Source organism: Mauremys reevesii, linkage group 12, assembly GCF_016161935.1.
Source record: "Mauremys reevesii isolate NIE-2019 linkage group 12, ASM1616193v1, whole genome shotgun sequence".
Taxonomy (NCBI): domain Eukaryota; kingdom Metazoa; phylum Chordata; order Testudines; family Geoemydidae; genus Mauremys; species Mauremys reevesii.
Window position 1 is genome coordinate 26,736,113 of NC_052634.1, and position 15,390 is coordinate 26,751,502.

Below are 15,390 nucleotides of genomic sequence, written 5' to 3' on the forward strand. Positions count from 1 at the left end.
CCCCTTGCCACCCCATCCAACTCCTTCTCTGATTCCTGATGGCACCCTGGGACCCCTACCCCATCCAACCACCCCTTCTCTCTGTCCCCTGACTGTCCCTGGAATCCCTACCCCTAACTGCCCCCCCACTGCCCCATCCAACCCCTGCTCCTTTCTGACTGCCTCCCCCCCGACCCTTGCCCCGTTCAATCCCCCTGTTCCCTGCCCGCTGACCGCTCCGACACTAATCCATCCCCCCCCCAACTCCCCTGCCCTCTATCCAACACACCTCCCTGTTCCCTTACCGTCCTGCCTGGACCCGGGCCAGCCCAGGGGCCGGGCAGGCAGGAGCCGCGCCGCCCGGCTGGACACGGACCCGGGGCCGGGCAGGCAGGAGCCGCCCCAGCTGGACCCAGCCCGGGCAGGCAGAAGCCGCCCCCAGCTGGACCCGGCCCGGGCAGGCAGGAGCCGCGCCCGCTCCCACCTCCGGCTGGACCGGACCCGGGGCCGGACAGGCAGGAGCCGCACCCACCCCGGCTGGACCCGAGGCTGGGCAGGCAGGAGCCGCGCCCCGCCCGCGGCTGGACCCGGGCCGAGCAGGCAGGAGCCGCAGTCCCGGCCCGCTGGACCCGGGCCGGGCAGGCAGGATTACATGATAATCAGTAAGAACAGAAGGCACAGATATCATTACAAGTAAAACAAACAAAACAAGCTTTCTAGTGACTAAAGCTTAACTTCATAGAGTTACAATCTTTACCTAAGCAGGCAAGGTCCCAGGCGGGTGTTGTGTGAGGAGCTGTGTAGGCCCGAAAAGGCGTCCTGCTGGGCAAGGGCAGGTGAGGAGGGCCAGGGCTTTTCCCAGGGCTGTTGCTGCGGCCAAAGCCTTTGGGAAGCAGAAGAGGGCCAGGGGTGTTGCTGCCTGCTGGGGCCCATGCGACGGTGTAGCTGTATGCTGACCATAGCTGGTCTGTGGGAGCTAAGGCCACTCAGTGTGCCCCTTTCCTGGTTAGTATAGTGGTGAGTCTCTCCGCCTGTCATGCGGGAGACCAGGGTTCAATTCCCCGACGGGGAGGGTGACCCCTTTTGAAGGGGGGACAAAGAAATCCCTGGCCTGCCCGCCACATGCCTTGCATTCTCCTTCGACGGCCACTTCCCTTCGCACCCCGCACTGATGACTTTCACCTCCAGAGAGACAGTTACCTCGCAAGGACACACTCGCCCTAGCTAAAGCCTCCTCCGGGGCCTGCACGTGGGGGCACATTTCAGAGCGGCAAAGGGAAATAGGCTGGCCAGGGCCATGAGGACAATGGCCAGACAAACGGGGAGGGACTTGGTCCAGGGGTGGAGGAAGACAGAAAAAGGGACAGGCATGGGATTGGCTTCCTGTCTTTTTTCCTTTGCTCAGCTTTTGACCTGTGACTGTAATGGGGAGACTTGAGAAAGACCTGTGGCCGCCGGCGAGGTAGGTGGCCGCCCCGAGAGCGCAGAGCTGAGCATTTTCCGCTGGGGTGCTGCCCTGCGCCCCCAGCGCCTGGCCGTGATCGTATAGTGGTTAGTACTCTGCGCCGTGGCCGCCGCAACCTCGCTTCAAATCCGGGTCACGGCATTGCTTTTTGGTGGGGAGGGGCTATCCTGCAGCACGCCTCGTGGCTCAGTCTGATGGCGTCCGTTTGCAAAGAGAGCCATCAGCCGGTCCTCAGTTTCTGCTTGGTAAAGGCAAGTCAGTGGGGTCCATCGGTCAGAAAAAGAGTCCCAGGACTTCTTGCTGGGCGCCAGGGTCCAAAAGCAGCGCATTCCCTCCTGGAAAGGGCTGTGTTTCGAATGCCCGTCCAGTGCGCGTTGAAGGGAAGGATCTGCGTGCCAGGGAAGCTGCGTCCCTCCAGAGGCGCTTGAGAAGCCAAAGGGGCCGTGGGTGAGTTTGTGATGAGGTGAGTGTGAAGTGTGGAAGGGGGAGGGTGGCAAGAGGAGGTTTTGAGAGGAAAAAAGGTGCTGCTGAGCTGGTAGGGGAGGGCAAGGTCCCAGGCGGGTGTTGTGTGAGGAGCTGTGTAGGCCCGAAAAGGCGTCCTGCTGGGCAAGGGCAGGTGAGGAGGGCCAGGGCTGTTGCTGCGGCCAAAGCCTTTGGGAAGCAGAAGAGGGCCAGGGGTGTTGTTGCCTGCTGGGGCCCATGCGACGGTGTAGGTGTACGCTGACCATAGCTTGTCTGTGGGAGCTGGGGCCACTCACCGTGCCCCTTTCCTCGTTAGTATAGTGGTGAGTATCCCTGCCTGTCACGCGGGAGACCGGGGTTCGATTCCCCGACGGGGAGGGTGACCCCTTTTGAAGGGGGGACAAAGAAATCCCTGGCCTGCCCGCCACATGCCTTGCCTTCTCCTTCGACGGCCACTTCCCTTCGCACCCCGCACTGATGACTTTCACCTCCAGAGAGACAATTACCTCGCAAGGACACGCTCGCCCTAGCCAAAGCCTCCCCCGGGGCCTACACGTGGGGGCACGTTTCAGAGCGGCAAAGGGAAATAGGCTGGCCAGGGCCATGAGGATAATGGCCCAGACAAACGGGGAGGGACTTGGTCCAGGGGTGGAGGAAGACAGAAAAAGGGACAGGCATGGGATTGGCTTCCTGTCTTTTTTCCTTTGCTCAGCATTTGACCTGTGACTGTAATGGGGAGACTTGAGAAAGACCTGTGGCCGCCGGCGAGGTAGGTGGCCGCCCCGAGAGCGCAGAGCTGAGCATTTTCCGCTGGGCTGCTGGCCTGCGCCCCCAGCGCCTGGCCGTGATCGTATAGTGGTTAGTACTCTGCGCCGTGGCTGCAGCAACCTCGGTTCAAATCCGGGTCACGGCATTGCTTTTTGGTGGGGAGGGGCTATCCTGCAGCATGCCTCGTGGCTCAGTCTGATGGCGTCCGTTTGCAAAGAGAGCCATCAGCCGGTCCTCAGTTTCTGCTTGGTAAAGGCAAGTCAGTGGGGTCCATCGGTCAGAAAAAGCGTCCCAGGACTTCTTGCTGGGCGCCAGGGTCCAAAAGCAGCGCATTCCCTCCTGGAAAGGGCTGTGTTTCGAATGCCCGTCCAGTGCGCGTTGAAGGGAAGGATCTGCGTGCCAGGGAAGCTGCGTCCCTCCAGAGGCGCTTGAGAAGCCAAAGGGGCCGTGGGTGAGTTTGTGATGAGGTGAGTGTGAAGTGTGGAAGGGGGAGGGTGGCAAGAGGAGGTTTTGAGAGGAAAAAAGGTGCTGCTGAGCTGGTAGGGGAGGGCAAGGTCCCAGGCGGGTGTTGTGTGAGGAGCTGTGTAGGGCCGAAAAGGCGTCCTGCTGGGCAAGGGCAGGTGAGGAGGGCCATGGCTGTTGCTGCGGCCAAAGCCTTTGGGAAGCAGAAGAGGGCCAGGGGTGTTGTTGCCTGCTGGGGCCCATGCGACGGTGTAGGTGTACGCTGACCATAGCTGGTCTGTGGGAGCTGGGGCCACTCACCGTGCCCCTTTCCTCGTTAGTATAGTGGTGAGTATCCCCGCGGGAGACCGGGGTTCGATTCCCCGACGGGGAGGGTGACCCCGTTTTGAAGGGGGGACAAAGAAATCCCTGGCCTGCCCGCCACATGCCTTGCATTCTCCTTCGACGGCCACTTCCCTTCGCACCCCGCACTGATGACTTTCACCTCCAGAGAGACAATTACCTCGCAAGGACACGCTCGCCCTAGCCAAAGCCTCCCCCGGGGCCTACACGTGGGGGCACGTTTCAGAGCGGCAAAGGGAAATAGGCTGGCCAGGGGCATGAGGATAATGGCCCAGACAAACGGGGAGGGACTTGGTCCAGGGGTGGAGGAAGACAGAAAAAGGGACAGGCATGGGATTGGCTTCCTGTCTTTTTTCCTTTGCTCAGCATTTGACCTGTGACTGTAATGGGGAGACTTGAGAAAGACCTGTGGCCGCCGGCGAGGTAGGTGGCCGCCCCGAGAGCGCAGAGCTGAGCATTTTCCGCTGGGCTGCTGGCCTGCGCCCCCAGCGCCTGGCCGTGATCGTATAGTGGTTAGTACTCTGCGCCGTGGCCGCAGCAACCTCGGTTCAAATCCGGGTCACGGCATTGCTTTTTGGTGGGGAGGGGCTATCCTGCAGCACGCCTCGTGGCTCAGTCTGATGGCGTCCGTTTGCAAAGAGAGCCATCAGCCGGTCCTCAGTTTCTGCTTGGTAAAGGCAAGTCAGTGGGGTCCATCGGTCAGAAAAAGAGTCCCAGGACTTCCTGCTGGGCGCCAGGGTCCAAAAGCAGCGCATTCCCTCCTGGAAAGGGCTGTGTTGGGAATGTCCGTCCAGTGCGCATTGAAGGGAAGGATCTGCGTGCCAGGGAAGCTGCGTCCCTCCAGAGGCGCTTGAGAAGCCAAAGGGGCCGTGGGTGAGTTTGTGATGAGGTGAGTCTGAAGTGTGGAAGAGGGAGGGTGGCAAGAGGAGGTTTTGAGAGGAAAAAAGGTGCTGCTGAGCTGGTAGGTGAGGGCAAGGTCCCAGGCGGGTGTTGTGTGAGGAGCTGAGTAGGCCCGAAAAGGCGTCCTGCTGGGCAAGGGCAGGTGAGGAGGACCAGGGCTTTTCCCAGGGCTGTTGCTGCAGCCAAAGCCTTTGGGAAGCAGAAGAGGGCCAGGGGTGCTGTTGCCTGCTGGGGCCCATGCGACGGTGTAGGTGTACGCTAACCGTAGCTGGTCTGTGGGAGCTGAGGCCCTTCCCCATGTCCCTTTCCTCGTTAGTATAGTGGTGCGTATCCCCGCCTGTCACGTGGGAGACCAGGGTTCAATTCCATGATGGGGAGGGTGATTCCCTTTTCAAGGGGGGAACAAAGAAATCCCTGGCCTGCCCACCACATGCCTTGCATTCTCCTTCTACCGCCACTTCCCTTCGCACCCCGAACTGATGACTTTCACCTCCAGAGAGACAATTACCTCGCAAGGACATGCTCGCCCTAGCCAAAGCCTCTCCCTGGCCTTCCGCCCCCGGGCCCAGTTTCAGGGCCTGCACGTGGGGGCACGTTTCAGAGCGGCAAAGGGAAATAGGCTGGCCAGGGGCATGAGCAGTGATTTCCCAACACCCCCCTGCAGTTTTGTGAACTAGTTACATGCCAAACCTGGTGGCTGAACTTCGCGACTTTGTCCTCACCCACAACTATTTCACATTTGAGGACAATATATATCTTCAAGTCAGCGGCACTGCTATGGGTACCCACATGGCCCCACAGTATGCCAACGTTTTTATGGCTGACTTAAAATAACGCTTCCTTAGCTCTCATCTCCTAATGCCCCTACTGTACTTGCACTACACTGAAGACATCTTCATCATCTGGACTCATGGAAAAGAAGCCCTTGAGGAATTCCACCATAATTTTAACAATTTCCATCCCTCCATCTACCTCGGCCTACATCAATTCACTCAAGTGGTTCAGTTCCTTGACAGTACTGTGCTGATAAGAGATGGTCACATAAACACAACCCTGTACCGGAAACCCACTGTGGTGGAGTAGGGACTCTCTATGTGGGGGATGGGAGAGCAGGGAGGATGGGAGAGCAGGGAGGATTTTAGGTGAGACGCAGGTCTGCAGACTGTAACATGAGCTAGGCCTGGGGGAGGGGAGGTGACACCTCGGCCTAGGAGCTGGACAAAAGAAAAGTAGCTGAGTGGAGAGGGTGGGGTCAGTCTTCGGTTTTGGGACCAGGGTGGTGGGTTTGCAGGGGAACCTGTGCTGGAATCCAGACACCCTGAACCCCCAGAGAGGCCAGAGTGAGGGGTCCTGGCTCTGAACACGAGCTCTGCTGTATCCGGTGTTCCTGTTGTCCAATAAATCTTCTGTTTTACTGGCTGGCTGAGAGTCACTGTGGGTCCCAGGAAGAGGGGTGCAGGGCCGGACTCCCCCACACTCCGTGACAACTGGTGGTAGCGGTGGGATCTACTGCACCCCGTGGACGGCGCTTCCTGCAGTAAGTGACTGGGGAGCAGTAAAACGAAGGGGCGATTAACCCCCGGGAGAGTGTGACCAGAGAGAAGGACTTTGCAGTAACAGGGTCCCCCGGGGGATCACAGCAAGCGATCCCAGGGGCGGAGGAGTCTGCAGCTCGACCCTGGCAGAGAGGGGGTGACCTCAAGGACTGGCACACTAGGGGTCCCCCTGGAACCCGTGGGGAGCGGCGAGCACCCCGGCCTGCGAGCGGCCAGCAGGAAGATGTATGCCCAGCAGCGCAAGTGCGACCTGGTGGGGCTGTGCCAGCGGAGAGGGCTGCACTGTGGGAAGCTCACCAAGGCCCAGCTGATTGCCCGGCTGGAGGACGCAGATCGTGTGAATGAACCAATCCCTGTCTCTGAGGGAAGCAGCCAGGCAGATGCAGCGCAGGCACCAGTGTGTGTCCCCGCTGGGAGTGGTCAGCCGGCCACTGAGGGCTTCCTGAGACCTCCCACCCCTAGGCCTAGGGGGAGGAGGAGGAGGAGCCCAGCTACTGAGGGCACCGTGACCCCCCTGGCCAGCAGGGGGTCGGCCCGGCGAAGCTCACCCCCCCGCAGGGGATCGTCCCGCGACGCGGCCTCCGTGGAGCGCATGCGGCTGGACTTGGAGAGAGAGATAAAACTGAGAGAGCTGGAGGAGCGTAAGGAACAGAGGGAACATGAGGAGAGACAAAGCCAGCGTGAGCTGGAGGAGAAGGAGAACCAGCGTAAACACAAAGAGAGGGAGGAGGAGAAGCAACGCGAACACGAGGAGAGGGAGAAGGAGAAGCAACGTAAACATGAGCTGGAACTGGCCCAGCTGAACAACAGTAAGGCCCCGGCTACGGTGAGTGAGGGGGGACCCAAGCCTACAAAGAGCTTTGATAAGATCTTCCTGGCCCGGCGTAAGGAGCGGGAGGACATAGACACCTTCCTGACGGCCTTTGAGAATGCCTGCGAGCTGCACCAGGTGGACCCTGCAGACAGGATCCAGTTTCTCACCCCCTTACTGGACTCCACCGCCATGGAGGTGTACAGCCGAATGAAAGGGGCGGAGGCAGGGGACTACAACCTGTTCAAAGAGGCCCTGCTCCGCGAGTTTGGGCTGACCCCGGAGATGTACCGGAAGAGGTTCCGGAGTCAACATAAGACCCGGGAGGTCACATACCTACAACTGGTCAACCGGGCGCAGGGATACTCCCGCAAGTGGACAGCTGGGGCCCAAACTAGAGAGGACCTGCTTGACTTATTTGTACTGGAGCACCTGTATGCGCAGTGCCCCTCTGACCTGCGGCTGTGGTTGATGGACCAGAAGCCGGAGAACCCGCAGCACGCAGGCCAGCTGGCTGACCAATACATGGACAGTCGGACAGGGGATGGCAGAGAGGAGTTTCGAAGGAGCAGGCCTGCCTCAACACAGAGAGAAAGTCACCATGGGACCTCCCAGCGGGGGCCTATGGAGAACCCCCACCAAAGGGGAACATCCAGCGTCAGGTCCATCCGACCCACTCGAGGGGACCCACGAGACATGGGCTGCTTTCTCTGTGGCCAACAAGGCCACATACGGGCCCAGTGCCCCAAGCTCAGGGACAGATCGAGCAGGCCCAACCCGCAGAGGGTTGACTGGGTAGAGACCCAATCAGAGGAGAGGCAACATTCCCAGGAAAGGGGGGCTGGCCGCGTACCACCTGCGAAGGAGGGAGGAGGGCCCCAGGTCTGCTCCTCTGGGGGGCTGGATGCTCCAGACTCCGGGTTTTTGGTTTACAGGGTGGGCATGGGGCTGCCCCTCCGGAAAGAGTGCCATGTTCCCCTGGAGGTGGATGGGAGGAAGGTCACTGGGTACTGGGACACGGGCGCAGAGGTGACGCTGGCCCGGCCCGAGGTGGTGACCCCAGATCGGATGGTGCCCGACACCTACCTGACCGTGAGGGATGTGAGCGGGACCCCATTGAAGGTGCCCATGGTGAGGGTGCACCTGAAGTGGGGGGGCCAAGGAGGGCCCCAAGGACGTGGGGGTACACCCACATTTGCCCATGGAAGTGTTAATGGGGGGGACCTCGAGGACTGGCCAAGCAATGCCCGGGGTGCCCTGGTCGTGACCCGTAGTCAGAGTCGGCGCAGGGCACTGCGCCCTGACAACGGGGAAGGTACTCTGCCCGAGGTGCCGGACCCTAACCTGGTGGGGAGGGAACGCCCAGGGACACGACCCAGAGAGGCTGCTACCTCAGACCTAGCTGGTGAGAGAGAGCAGGTCCCCATCCCTGTCCCAGCTGCCGAGTTCCAGGCCGAGTTGCAGAAGGATCCCTCCTTGCGGAAGCTCAGGGACCGGGCTAACCTCAGTGCGGTACAGACCATGAGGAGAGGGTGCAAGGAGAGGTTCCTGTGGGAGAAGGGATTCCTGTACCGAGAATGGGCTCCCCCCGGGGAAGTAGAGTCATGGGGGATCAGGAGGCAGCTGGTGGTTCCCCAGAAGTTTCGCCACAAGCTCCTATACCTGGCCCATGACATTCCCCTTGCAGGGCATCAGGGAATCCGGCGCACCAGGCAGAGGCTGCTACAGAACTTTTACTGGCCTGGGGTCTTTACCCATGTTCGACAGTATTGCCAATCCTGTGACCCCTGCCAGCGGGTGGGGAAGGCCCAGGACAAGGGGAAAGCAGCTTTGAGGCCTTTGCCCATCACAGAAGAACCTTTCCAGAAGGTGGCCATGGACATAGTGGGACCTCTCAGCAAGGCGACCCGGTCAGGGAAGAAATACATCCTGGTGGTGGTAGATTTCGCCACTCGCTACCCTGAGGCGGTGGCCTTGTCCTCTATCGAAGCAGACACCGTGGCAGATGCGCTGCTGACCATTTTCAGCTGGGTGGGGTTCCCCAAGGAAGTCTTAACGGACCAGGGGTCCAACTTCATGTCGACCCTGCTCCAGTCCCTGTGGGAGAAATGTGGGGTCCGGCACAACTGGGCCTCAGCGTATCACCCCCAGACCAACGGGCTGGTGGAAAGGTTCAACGGGACGCTAAAGATGATGCTAAAAACATTTAGGAACCAGCACCCACAGGACTGGGACAAGTTCTTACCTCACCTGCTGTTCGCATACAGGGAGGTACCCCAGGAATCTACCGGGTTCTCGCCTTTTGAACTGTTATATGGGAGGCGGGTAAGGGGGCCCCTGGACCTGATGAGAGACGAATGGGAGGGGAAGGCTGCCCGATGGCAAGTCAGTGGTGGAGTATGTCCTGACTTTCCGGGAAAGACTTGCCGAGCTCATGGGCCTGGCCAGGGAGAATCTGGCCCGAGCCCAGAGGAAGCAGAAGGTCTGGTACGACCGCAGGGCGCAGGCCCGCGCCTTCGCCACTGGGGGTCAAGTGATGGTTCTCATCCCCGTGAGGAAAAACAAACTCCAGGCTGCCTGGGAAGGGCCCTTCAAGGTTATCAAGCAACTAAATGAGGTAAACTATGTGGTGGAGCTGTCGAACCGGGCTCATCACCGCCAGGTGTACCATGATGAAGCCATACTATGACAGGAGGAATGTGGTGTTGGCCGTGTGTGGACATTGGGAGGAGCCGGGAGATGACCCTTTAGTGGATCTATTCCCGGGGACAAAGGCTGGCTGCCCCCTGGAGGCGATTCCCCTCTCTGATCAGCTGACCCTGGCCCAGCAGGCTGAGATCAGAGGGGTGCTGCATCTGTACCGACAGCTGTTTTCCAACCAGCCCGGGCGCACTAATGTGACTGTCCACCGGGTGGAGAAAGGTCACCCCCCCCATACGATGCTCCCCTTTTCGGGTCACAGGAAAAACTGCCCAGGACCTAGAAAGAGAGGTCAGGGACATGCTGGCTTTGGGGGTGATCCAGCCATCTTCCAGCCCTTGGGCCTCGCCGCTGGTCCTGGTCCCCAAAAGGGATAGGTCGATCCGGTTCTGTGTGGACTATCGAAAGCTCAATGCCATCACTGTATCTGATGCCAACCCCATGCCCAGGCCTGACGAGCTCCTAGACAAGCTGGGAGGCGCTCGGTATCTCACCACCATGGATCTTACAAAGGGCTACTGGCAAGTGCCGCTGGATGCAGATGCCAGGCTGAAATTGGCCTTTATCACCTCTCTGGGGCTCTATGAGTTTCTGACCCTGCCCTTCGGCCTCAAGGGAGCGCCGGCCACCTTCCAGAGTCTGTTGGATCAGCAACTGAGGGGGATGGAGAGTTTTGCCGTGGCATATATTGACGACATCTGCATCTTCAGCCAGACCTGGGAGGACCACGTGTCCCAGGTTAAACAAGTGCTGAACCAACTCCGAGAGGCTGGGCTAACCGCAAAGGCTGAGAAGTGCAAGGTGGGGATGGCTGAAGTATCTTACCTGGGCCATCGGGTGGGGAGCGGCTGCCTAAAGCCGGAACCAGCCAAGGTGGAGGTGATCAGAGACTAGCCTGCTCCCCAAACCAAGAAGCAGGTCCAGGCCTTTATTGGGATGGCGGGGTACTATCGAAGTTTCGTGCCCCACTTTAGCGCCATAGCCGCCCCCATCACTGAGCTGTGCAAGAAGGGGAAGCCAGACAAGGTGGTCTGGACCGAGGAGTGCCAGCAGGCTCTCCAGGCGCTGAAGGAGGCTCTGCTCAGTGGCCCAGTTCTGGCAAATTCAGACTTTGACAAGCCCTTTATGGTGTTCACTGACGCCTCAGACACGGGGCTGGGGGTGGTGTTGATGTAGGAGGATGAAAAAGGGGAGAGACACCCCATCGTGTACCTGATCAAGAAGTTGCTACCCCGGGAGCAGAACTACGCGGCCATCGAGAAGGAATGCCTGGCCATGGTGTGGGGCCCTTAAGAAACTGGAGCCATATCTCTTTGGGCACCACTTCACCGTGTACACCGACCACTCTCCCCTGACCTGGCTGCACCAGCTGAAAGGAGCCAACGCCAAGCTCCTGAGGTGGAGCCTGATCCTGCAGGACTATGACATGGACGTGGTCCACGTGAAGGGAAGTGCCAACCTGATAGCAGACGCGCTGTCCTGGAGAGGGGGTCCTGAACTTCCCCGGGTCACTGGGCAGAGTGACCCTGCTCAGTTCAGTCTCGAAAGGGGGAGAGATGTGCTGGAGTAGGGGCTGTCTGTGGGGGTTGGGGGAGCCGGGGAGGACATTAGGTGAGGGACAGGTATTCAGCCTGTAACATGAGCTAGGCAGGGGGGAGGGGTGGTCAAAATCTCTGCCAGGGGAGCTAGACAAAGGAGAGAGCCGACTGGAGAGGGAGAGTCAGTTTCGATTTGGGGCTGGGGGAGGGGAGTTCAGAGAATCCTAGGCTGGGATCCAAGCACCCTGAACCCCCCAGAAAGGCCAGATTGAGAGGTCCTGGCTCTGCCCACAAGCTCTGCTGTAGCCTGTGTTCCTGTGTCCAATAAACCTTCTGTTTTACTGGATGGCTGAAAATCACTGTGAGTCCCAGGAAGAGGGGTGCAGAGTCGGACTCCCCCGCACTCCAAGAGGCAGCGGGGATCAATGCCCGCGTCCTCCAGCGGCAAGGCAGCCGCGGGACCTTCTTTTGCCCTTCTTTTAGAAGCCATGGACAGTCAGCCAGCTCAGCTCCTACAGTGGCCTCCGTCCCTCTCCCCGCTTGGCCTCCCAAAAAGCCAGCCCTTGCGGAGCACAAAGCTTTTCCTCCCCGGCCCTTCTCCCCCTTGCGCTGACTGGGAGGCTGGCGACAGCTGGGGGAAGTTAGCTCAAATGGAAGAGCATGGGAGAAGTAGTCAGACCCATACACACATTCTCCAGCCTGCTCTGCTCTGCTTTGCTCTGCTGTGCTGGGCTCTAGTGGGGGACCTGCACCTTTCTTTCTGAGCTCTCACTGGAGCACAATCCCTTTCCTCCTCCCTCCCTGCTAGTCTACGCCAAGCTCATTGGCCGGGAGGGAGAGCCACTCAAATACAGAATTACTCACATCCCAGGGGTCCATGAAGGGAATGAGGAGATGGGCGGGGTGGCACGCGATACCAGCTCAGCTGAGACCGTGAGACCTCGCAGCCTCCTGATCTCAGGCAGCATGGCAGCCGTGGAGCAGAGCAGAGCACGCAGACAGCTTGGAGACAGCCAAAGCGGGGAAGGGCTGCGTTGGTCTGGAAGAGGGAGTCGGTGGCTGTCTATCCTGGCGGAGGCAGGGTCGTTTTGCTGTATGCTGGGCCAGAGGCCAGGGAGTCTGCTAGAGTTGCTGAGCTGGGCCTGCTTCTGGCTTTGCTTGGGTTAGAGGAAAGTGGTGAAGATAAGAACGGCCCTCCTGGGTGAGACCGATGGTCCAGCTAGGCCACTATCCCGTCTTCTGACAGTAACCGATGCCAGGCGCTTCAGAGGCAATGGCCAGAGCAGGCAATCGTCAAGTGATCTATCCCTGCGTTGTCTTCTGAAGCTTGGTGCTTGTTTCAGGGGCTAACTCTCAGCCCAGACACACTCCAGAGATGGAGCGTTGGTGTTTGTGCCGAGGAGCGTGGCTGGGACTCGGACCCCCTTCCCCAGCTCTGGGTAGCGCCCCCCTCCCCCCCATTTCAGGCTGTGTTCTGCTTAAGGCCACAGAGCCCTTGCCTTTTTTTGCCCGGTGCCTGACAGTCAGGCCAGCTGCGGGGAATTAGCTCAAGCGGCAGAGCGCTCGCTTTGCATGCGAGAGGTAGTGGGGGACGCTGCCCGCATACTCCGAGCCTGTCGACTAAGGGCTCCTGATGAGCGTGGTGGACGGGAGAGCTGGCCATCTGACTTTTGGCCTGGCTGCCCGTAGCGGTCAGGCCGAAAAATCAAAAGCCATCCTCCCCAGGCCCACAGCCACCCAGGGGCTCCTCTGCACCATCTTGCCTCCACGAGTGCCACACTCTGACCAGCTGAACCAGGCAAGCCACGGGAAGCTTCTCAAGGTCTTGCCCTGGTGTGGGCTTGGATGCGAAAAGCACCTGGCCGTTCATCAGCTGTTGCAAGAAGTGTGCAGAGTAGGAGTAGCGATGGGGCTGTAGCTTTCCACAGCATCTCAATTTGGGCAGCTTTCCATTCCCCTTTTCTGTGTAATGTCCCTCCCACGGGTTTCACTTGCGGAGCTGTACGACTCTGGCAGGGTGGCCATTTAGTAATCTTTTCCTTGCTTTTCTTTTTCACCTGGCCCCAGCGTTAGGACCGTTTGGGTGTTTCAGTGTGTGTGTTTTCCCATTTGGAGGCATTTGGAAGTTTGGAAGGGGAGCCGAAAGAGGCGTCTTTTTCACAAGCAAGTTGGCTTTCTGCACAGGTAGGGCCCTTGGCCGTAAAGCTTAGCTCCGTCAGTGCGTCTGCATGGGGTTCCGCCAGTGCCTCAAGAGCCCGTGCTAAACTCTCGGTGTGGGCGTTTGGCTTGCGCCAGTCAGAGTGCCGTGCCTGCGTCTTCCCAGGGCTGGCTCCCGTGAGGCGCGCATATCTTGGGAGGAAAGGGGTAGAAGAGGAAGCAAGTGAAGCTGACTTTGAGTGGTGGTGCCCCTGGGCGGAGTGGTCCTCCTGCTCCTTCCTGTCGGAGGTGTGGGCTCGAGTGTGGGCTTGGGGGGTCTGGCTGTGGGCGGTGGGAGGATGGTGTCCAGGGAAGTCCCAAAGGTCACCCTGCGCCGGCGGAGTGTGAAGCCTCTCCCCTAGGTTGGGGTGCCGAGGATTAAGCCTTCCTCTGTGGCTTGGGCTGGGGAGCATGATCCGGCGTTGGGTCCATTTGGGTGGAGCTGGCGGCCGGCAAGAATTCGGGCCATCAGGTCAACCCTCTGTGGAAATGGGGGTGAGCCGGCAGGCCTGCGATTTTGGCTTCGCGGGCGGGCAGCTCAAGCCTGGCCTCCTATGAGCCTGGAAGGAAGCCGGCCGGGCTCACCCGTCTCCTCCCCGGGCCCAAGTTCCTTTCAGGCAGCAGGCGGAGCGAGGAGCCCAGGGAGGAGAGCCCAAGGAGGTGTCCGGAGCCTCCTCCTGCCCGGCGCCTGCGCCCAGCAGGGCTCTTGCCCGCTCCCGGCCCACCTAGTTTTGGCCTCTGCCACCCCTAGCAGTCAGCCAAAAGACCAGAACCCACCCTCTCCCTCCTGCACCCCGAGTGGCCAGCATGGGGCTTGAACCCATGACCTTGGCGTTATTAGCACCACGCTCTAACCAGCTGAGCTAGCCGGCCTACGGGGTGCCCTTTCTTGCCTGACCCTTTTGGAAGGAGTCACCGGCTGGCGCGGGGAACGATGTGGCCTCCGTTATCAAATGAATGGATCAAGACAGCACTTGCCAAAGTAGGGGAATTAGCTCAAGTGGTAGAGCGCTCGCTTCGCATGCGAGAGGCAGCGGGATCAATGCCCGCATTCTCCAGGGGCCATAGGCGCCGACTTATCTGGGGCTTTAGCCCCAGGAATATTCCCAAGCAGGGGCTCTGCCCCGCCAATGTTTTCTCCCCTGCTTGGAGCGCACCCGCCGCCGCCACCACTGTCGCCACGGCTGGAGCTTCCCCCCTCCCTGCCCGGCAGGGGCGGCTCTAGGCACCAGCAAAACAAGCTGGTGCCTAGAGCTGGGGCCCCAGCTCATCCTGCCGCTGTGAGCCGAGGAGCGGCCCGTCCCCTGCAGCCGGGGCAGGGCCGCGCTACCGGCTCCGCTTGGGGGAGAGGGATGGCCCCTTACCGGTAGCGCGGCCCCGCCTGGCTGCAGAGGACGGGCCGCTCCTCCTCCGCTTGTTCGCGCCCGGGTCCTACACAGCGCAGCAGCAGCAGCTTGGCTGGGGGGGGCGGGGCTAAGCTCCGCCCCGCTCAGAGCCGCGTGGTCAGGGGGCGGGGCTGGGAGCTCCGGGCCGAGCGGCTCCTCCCCTGACCACGCGGCTCTGAGCGGGGAAGAGCTCAGCCCCCTCCGGGAGCCATGCGGCTGCAGCGCTGTGCAGGGCCGCTTCTCGAGGCGCGCAGTGAGCGGGGGGTAAGCAGCCGGGGCCAGGGGTTAGCTAAGGGCAGGAGTCCGGGGACACTCAGGGGCAGGGAGGGCACAGGTTCTGTGGGGAGGGCGGTCAGGGGCCAGGAAGGGGTTGGATTGGGGGTCTCAGGGAGGTGGTTGTCAGGCACCCCCCGACCCCATTACCCCCCAGGCCCAGCCCTGACCCCCAGCTCCAAGCCCAGCCCCACTGAGATGGGCACCCCCCCAAACCCATCCTCCCCACCCAGCCCTGTCCCCCAGCTCCAAGCCCAGCCACTCTGAGGTGGGCACCCCCCCAAACCCATCCTCCCCACCCAGCCCTGACCCCCAGCTCTAAGCCCAGCCCCTCGGACTTGGGCACACCCCCGGCCCCATCCCCCTCACAGCCCTGACCCCCAGCTCTGAGCCCAGCCCATCTGATCCGGACATCCCCCTGTACCCATTCCCCCCAGCCCTGACCCCAGCTCCGAGCCCAGCCCCTCTGATCCGGACACCCCCCTGTACCCATTCCTCCCACAGCCCTGACCCCCAGCTCCGAGCCCAGCCCCTCTGATCCAGACACCCCCCG

The 15,390-nt window shown here is 60.7% G+C and overlaps 3 non-coding genes across 3 annotated transcripts; 2 read left to right on the top strand and 1 right to left on the bottom strand.

Annotated features, from left to right (window-relative positions):
- Positions 1 to 2,212: 2,212 nt before the first annotated feature.
- On the top strand, positions 2,213 to 2,284 carry TRNAD-GUC. Its single transcript has one exon. It is a non-coding gene; the product is annotated as a tRNA-Asp (tRNA).
- An 11,694-nt stretch (positions 2,285 to 13,978) lies between these two features.
- TRNAI-AAU lies at positions 13,979 to 14,052 on the bottom strand. The gene has a single exon. It is a non-coding gene; the product is annotated as a tRNA-Ile (tRNA).
- A 112-nt stretch (positions 14,053 to 14,164) lies between these two features.
- Positions 14,165 to 14,237, top strand: TRNAA-CGC. The gene has a single exon. It is a non-coding gene; the product is annotated as a tRNA-Ala (tRNA).
- The last annotated feature ends 1,153 nt before the right edge of the window (positions 14,238 to 15,390 follow it).